This window comes from Gastrolobium bilobum, unplaced genomic scaffold, assembly GCF_033153095.1.
Source record: "Gastrolobium bilobum isolate Gb01-03AN ecotype WA unplaced genomic scaffold, APGP_CSIRO_Gbil_v1 utg22365, whole genome shotgun sequence".
Taxonomy (NCBI): Eukaryota; Viridiplantae; Streptophyta; class Magnoliopsida; order Fabales; family Fabaceae; genus Gastrolobium; species Gastrolobium bilobum.
The window spans coordinates 61,969-68,922 of NW_026896656.1; positions in this window are offsets into that span (position 1 = coordinate 61,969).

A 6,954-nucleotide genomic window follows, 5' to 3' on the forward strand; every position below is an offset into this window, starting at 1 on the left:
AGCCTCTAATAATCAAGCTGAATATGAGGCAGTCCTAGCAGGTTTGGCAATGGCAAAAGACTTGGGAGCAACAAGAGTAACCTTGAAAAGTGATTCACAGCTGGTAGTCGCACAAGTGCAAGGCACCTACCAAGCAAAAGAGGTCTTAATGGCAAAATATTTAGATAAGGTACGTTTGTTGTTAGTTGATTTTTAAAATTTTAAGATTGAACATATCCCAAGAGAGAAAAATGCCAGGGCGGATATTTTATCCAAGCTTGCTAGCACCGAAGGCCCTGGAAATAATAGGTCTGTTATTCAACAAAGTGTTCCTAATCCAAGTATTGTGATGGCTATCACTAAACGCAAAGCTCGTCCTTCGCATGGCGCAGACCAAATGCTGGATGATGATGAGATACAACTGGATGTTATGGCAAATTGGATAACTCCAATTTGGGACTATCTAACCAAGGGAGCAACGCCCTCTGATTCAGGTTTAGCTAAAAAGTTAGCACGAAATGCTTCACTTTACACCATCATCAATAACCAGTTGTATAAAAAAGGGTTTTCTTCCCCAATGTTGAAATGCTTAGACGCACAACAAGCGCAGTATGTCATTACCGAGGTTCCTGAAGGAGTTGGTGGTCACCACATGGGGGGAATCTTTATCCAGAAAGTTACTCCGCGCAGGATATTTTTGGCCTACTATGGAAGATGACTCTAAAAGCATGTTCGACATTGTGTAAAATGCCAAGAGCATGCAGACCTGCATCATGCTCCTCCAGAGGAATTATCTTCGCTTATATCCCCTTGGTGGTTTTACCAATGGGGTATGGATTTATAGGACCATTTTCGATTGCGATAGGAGGAGTTAAGTGGTTGGTAGTCGCAATTGACTATTTTACCAAATGGATTGAGGCTGAGGCCTTGGCCACTATATCAGCTAGCAAGATACGCAGATTCTTTTATCGCAAGATAATATGCAGGTTCGGTATCACTCATACCATTATTACTGACAATAGAACGCAGTTTGTGGACAAGAAATTCAATCAAGTGCTTCAGGATTTACAAATTAAGCACAGGTACACTTCAGTCGAACACCCACAAACCAACGGCTTGTGGAAGCCACTAATAGAGTTTTAAAGCGAGGTTTGGAAAGAAGGTTGGAGGCAGCAAAAGGAGACTGGCCAGAATATTTGGACTATGTATTATGGAATTATAGGACTACTCCTCATTCAGCCACCGGGGAAACTCCATTTCGCATGGTATACGGTAGTGACGCAATGATTCCAGTTGAGATAGGAGAGCCATCTTGGAGAAAGATGTATGCGAGTGAGGAGAGCAATTCTCAGGCGCTATTACACAACTTAGACACAATCAGTGAAATGCGCGAGATTGCACATATCAAAGAAGTCGCTTTAAAACAGAGAATGGTGGTGCGCTATAATATAAAGGTCATTAAACGAAGTTTTAATGTGGGAGATTTAGTTCTGCGAAGTGCAGATATTGGTAACAAAAATGCGCGACAAGGTAAATTGGCCGCTAATTAGGAAGGGCCATATCGCGTTCAAAGCAAGACCAAAAAAGGCGCATATGTCATTGAGACATTGTCTGGGCTCACAATTCCACGCACATGGAACGCAGATAAACTCAAAAAAATTTATAGTTGAGTTCTTTTTTATTTGCTATATGTGTTATGTTCATCACTTTGTACAAATAAAGTTTGCAGGTTTATTTCAACATTCATACTATTTATCGTATATAGAGGCAACGAAAGAGGAAGGTAAAACCTTAATTGGTTAAAACTTCCACTGCCCAGATAAACGCAACTGATTCATCTAAGAAGACGAACGAGCAGGGTAAAACCTTAACTGGTTAAAACCTCCATATCAATAAAGAAAAAGGAAGGTAAAACCTTCACTGGTTAAAACTTCTATTTGCGCCATGAAGATTAAGGAAGGTAAAACCTTAACTGATCAAAACTTCCATTTGCGCCATGAAGACTAAGGAAGGTAAAACCTTAACTGGTTAAAACTTCCATTTGCGCGGTGAAGATTAAGGAAAGTAAAACCTTAACTGGTTAAAACTTCCATTAGCACCATGAAGATTAAAGAAGGTAAAACCTTAACTGGTTAAAATTTCCATTTGCACCATGAAGACTAAGGAAGGCAAAACCGTAACTGGTTAAAACTTCCATTTGCGTCATGAAGACTAGGGAAGGTAAAACCTTAACTGGTTAAAACTTCCATTAGCACGGTGAAGATCAAGGAAGGTAAAACTTTAACTGGTTAAAACTTCCGTTAGTGCGAAGAAGATTAAGGAAGGTAAAACCTTAACTGGTTAAAACTTCCATTTGCACCATGAAGACTAACGAAGGTAAAATCGTAACTGGTTAAAACTTCCATTTGCGCGGTGAAGATTAAGGAAGGTAAAACCTTAACTGGTTAAAACTTCCATTAGCGCCATGAAGATTAAAGAAGGTAAAATCTTAACTGGTTAAAACTTCCATTTGCGTCATGAAGACTAAGGAAGGTCAAACCTTAACTAGTTAAAACTTCCATTAGCGCGGTGAAGATTAAGGAAGGTAAAACTTTAACTGGTTAAAACCTACGTTAGCGCGAAGAAGATTAAGGAAGGTAAAACCTTAACTGGTTAAAACTTCTATCTGCACAATGAAGATTAAGGAAGGTAAAACCTTAATTGGTTAAAACTTCCATTCGCGCGAAGAAGATAGATTCAATGACTACAACTTCCATCATGCACACAAAAGAAGCAAGGGGAAGGTAGTAACCTTAACAGGTTACAACCTTCAAAAGAAGATGATGATGCAACCTTTCATGATTACGACAAAACTCTAAGGTACGGTATTACACTAAACACATATTGTTAGGTAAGATGCTCTTATGAGGGCGTCGGAACAATGCTGAGACTGGTTAGAAATCACCCCATAATCTAAGGTTGGTTAAGAAATCATCCTGCATGTTAGCTTATCCTCATTTTTCATAGTATAGCAATCACAACAGGATTAAACCCATATATCTGATAGCGGCATGATATACTATAAATACTTCGAGAAATATGGGTTAAGTTCCGGGATAATTAACATACAAAATCCATTGTTTCAAGGCTACATAGGAGAACCTATGCACCATTGGACAAACCATATACCATGATAAACAAACATAAAATCATAAAACATAAAGAAAAGTTTCAAACTGTCTGAATCGACATATCCTGGGGCCTTTTTTCGGTTACCCCATGATCTCCCCAACATTTTCTGGCGCAATCGGCTGGGGAAACGTCTTAGTGTCCATCGCGCTTATCAGTTCCACTAACTCTTCTTCATCCTTATCATTCAACTTCGTTAATCGACTATCCTTCACGTAGTACAGATAATGAACATTATCCAACTTCACACTCGGATTGAAGAGACGTACTTGGTTCAGGACATTCACATACGTTCCCTCAACTTTATTCTCGAAATAATCTTGATAGTTTTTTACTTAATCTTTTAGGGCAATCTTCTCTTCTTCCAAGGTATCCATGCTAGCCTCAAGATCCGTGACTTGCTTGGACATATTAGCCTTCTCTGTTTTCAATTCTTTATTTCTTGTACTCAATTCCTTAATCTCCCGCGCCATCTTGGCTCCATCATCTTCAGCTTTTTTCTTGGCCTCCTCATAGTCAGCATGCATGCTGGTCTTCTCACCTTCAAGCTCCAAAATGTGTTCCTTCAAATAAGTCACCGTCCCTGAACAAAGGCAACAAGGACGCATACAGAAAGAAGATTATCAAACGAAGGTTCATAAAAAATAAACATGTTTTTGTAAAACAAATTTAACAAAGTATACCTGTCAGAGACATAAGGTGCTGATTCGCAACACTCAGCTTTCTAACAGCCCCTAGCCAAGATTGCATAGAAGCCTTTTCAATTTGAGGACCAACTTCCTTGCCCTTTGTATACAGTTCTTCATCCATCCCCCAACCGCTTCCAAAGAAGGTTGACTCCTGAAAAGTCATACCCGTATCAGGAGTTTTTCTTTTTTAGCCCCTACCAAGCGGCTCTATTTCTTTCTTCTTAGGCGACGCCGCATTGGTCATTGCCCGAGGACCAGGAGATTTCATGTGCACTGCGCCCTGGCTGGTTTCAACACCAGCAGGAGAGGCCCCAGAGGATGGCGCCACGGTTCCTGAAAGGCTAGCACCACCAGCCCTTATAGCAACCACAGCTTCCAACTTCTTCAATTTCGCGGACATTGAGCTATCTGGGGAACAAAACACACAGATTCACATTAGCGCCAAATAAACCAAGATAGGGATATACATTACATAAATTATAAAATTCAATGAACAAATTACCTAAAAAATATTTTTCAATGTCGTCATTAGTATATTCATTCAAGATAGTATAGGTACTCAGATAATTTGAATCTGATACCTCCCGTGCAATGTTACATAGAGTGGTGAGCGTATGCTTCTCATAATCGTTCAAATCCTCAAAGGAGATGTTCAACTTATATTCTTCTGCAGGGTGTCGTGTCCAGTATAGAGGAAAGATAGGAGCATTATCTTCTTCTCCTAAGAAAAGAGGATGACAATCCCTCGCTGGATAAATCTTGAAATATTCTGGGGTTCATTTGTGAATCTTCCTTTGATAGGAGTCACAAAACTTATGCTTAGCATTCCCCTGAAAGAAACCCAGCTAGAGCGCGGCCCGAATACACTAAATAGACACAAAAAGACTCTGAAGATTGGAATAAATTGTAGGCCTTACACACCATCTCGTATACCCTAATAAAACCCCATGCGTTTGGAGATAATTATGAAGGAGCTACATGAATATGCACCAGCAATTTGCAAACAAATGGGGAGAAGGGAAGACGCACTCCTATCGTCAAAAAGAAATAAGCATACATCATCAGGAAATGCTTTGAAGAATTGTCAGCGCGCGATGAACATACCCGTTCGTTCAGGGGAACTACTGATAACTCCCAGTTATCATCTTGCACTCTGTTTGGAGTCAGGTGGATTGCAACCTTCAGCTCTTCCAATTCCCCCGGTGAACTATACACGGAGACAGTATCTAGCACGATATTTGATACCCAATCCAAAGTGTCCACGTCACGAATGCCCCGAGTACTCGATCCAGCTACCTCTGGATTTTGCTTTTGTTTTTTCTTCTTCTCTGCCGCGTTGCGTTTAGCCAAGATCTCTTTGATTTTGGGTGAAATAATTTCAGAAGAGGAGGCATTAGTAGAGCTAGAAGAAGCAGAAGAAGAACTAGTAAATGAATTTTTAAAGTTGTCGAAATTGCATTTTTTATACGGATACCCAGCAGGGTAAATGACACTTAATGGAAGTGGACTAGGACTTTTTTCTTGGTCTGATTCACTACGCGCAGTAGGAGAAAGAGAACTGCACGATGAAATTATAGAAGTTACATTCAAAGGGAACTCAAAACCTAGGGAATTTATAGAGTCATAACAATTTCTGGAATCAGAACTATAGTCACTCGATATACAAATAGGATTGGCCATCTGGTCTGGCACAAACATTTTTGGAAGAGGGGACGAACTTTGTTGCAACAAAGTTCTGGATATTTCGTGGTCATGTTTCCGAGACGAAGATCCAATCTCGAATCTTCAAAGAGTGGAAGGGAAACTTTTGTCAAGTTTCGCCTTTTCCCAGGGTGCAGAACCCCTGCCCGATAGCCACCATTCCCCTGTCCCTAAAGACCTGGACCTAGGGAAGGACTTTGATGGAAGGCTGGTGGAGTCAGATTTCTCGGTCATTCTGATGAAATTCACAAATTTGTCATTATCAGGGATACCCTAACGTGATTAGAAGAAGAAACAACAACGATGAAGAACACATGAAATGAAATGCAAAGAAGAAGGTAGAGTATACCTGAGCTTTATACTTCGGATAGGAAATTGAAAGCAGGACATGTCAACACCAAGAATAAAACTTAGAAGGAACGTTGGAGAAAAGGATTTCACAGTAGGAAGTATGAATGATTTTCCCTCCACTTAAGCACCACAGTACAAATATGAAAGGTCACCGAGAGAATCTAAAAGGTTAAAAACGTGTTGTTCAAAACGGATAAAAGGGGCATGTGGGGAGAAGATAAAAGGGTTAAAACTTAAAACACCACACGTTAGCTCTTAAGACACCCACGTAACCACGGTGGCATTTAATGCTTCTGACAGTTAAACATCTAATCAACCATTTTAAATGGCGAGGTAATGATGGTATTTTTATCATAATAAGCGCGATACAAATTAACAGCGCCAAAGCCCGACGAAAGCCTGCGCAATGAAGTACAGTTATATATCTCACAACTTTTTAAATAAAAGTTGTAAGCTAGGGGGCAACTGATCTGGATAAAATGTAACAAGCCCACAAAAAGGTTAAAACCAAAGATTAAGGCCCATGAAGCACGCAATATGTTCATCGCGCATAAAGAATCTAGGGGCGCGACTGCCTTATCGCGCCTAAACCGTCTAAGACGTGCCTTAAGAACTAAGGAAGGAGTCCATAGCATAAGAAACCACCGCGCGATAAAACCACTACACGAAAGACAGCTCCAGCTTGCCACCACTCTAACAAGGTAACCTGACATATAGAGGTAAGGCCAAAAAGGCACCAGCTGAGAACAGATAAGCCTGCAGCTCATGAACAGTCAATCAGAGGACATACCTCCTACCAAAGGCCGCATCAGATTCACTATATAAACAAAGGGTACATACCCAGGTAGAATAATCTAATTCAGTAAGAATACAACATAAGCCTAGCTTTGATACTGACTTGAGCGTCGAAGTGCCTTTGCAGGTACCCCTCCTCCCCCCCGTCAGAATCATTGCGCCAAGGGAGAACGTCACTGATCCATCTCATTACCAACATCTCTAGCCTAAGAAACATATAGCCTCATTGAAAGCCTTCACTATTCAACCGTGTGTGATTAGGCCCAAAACA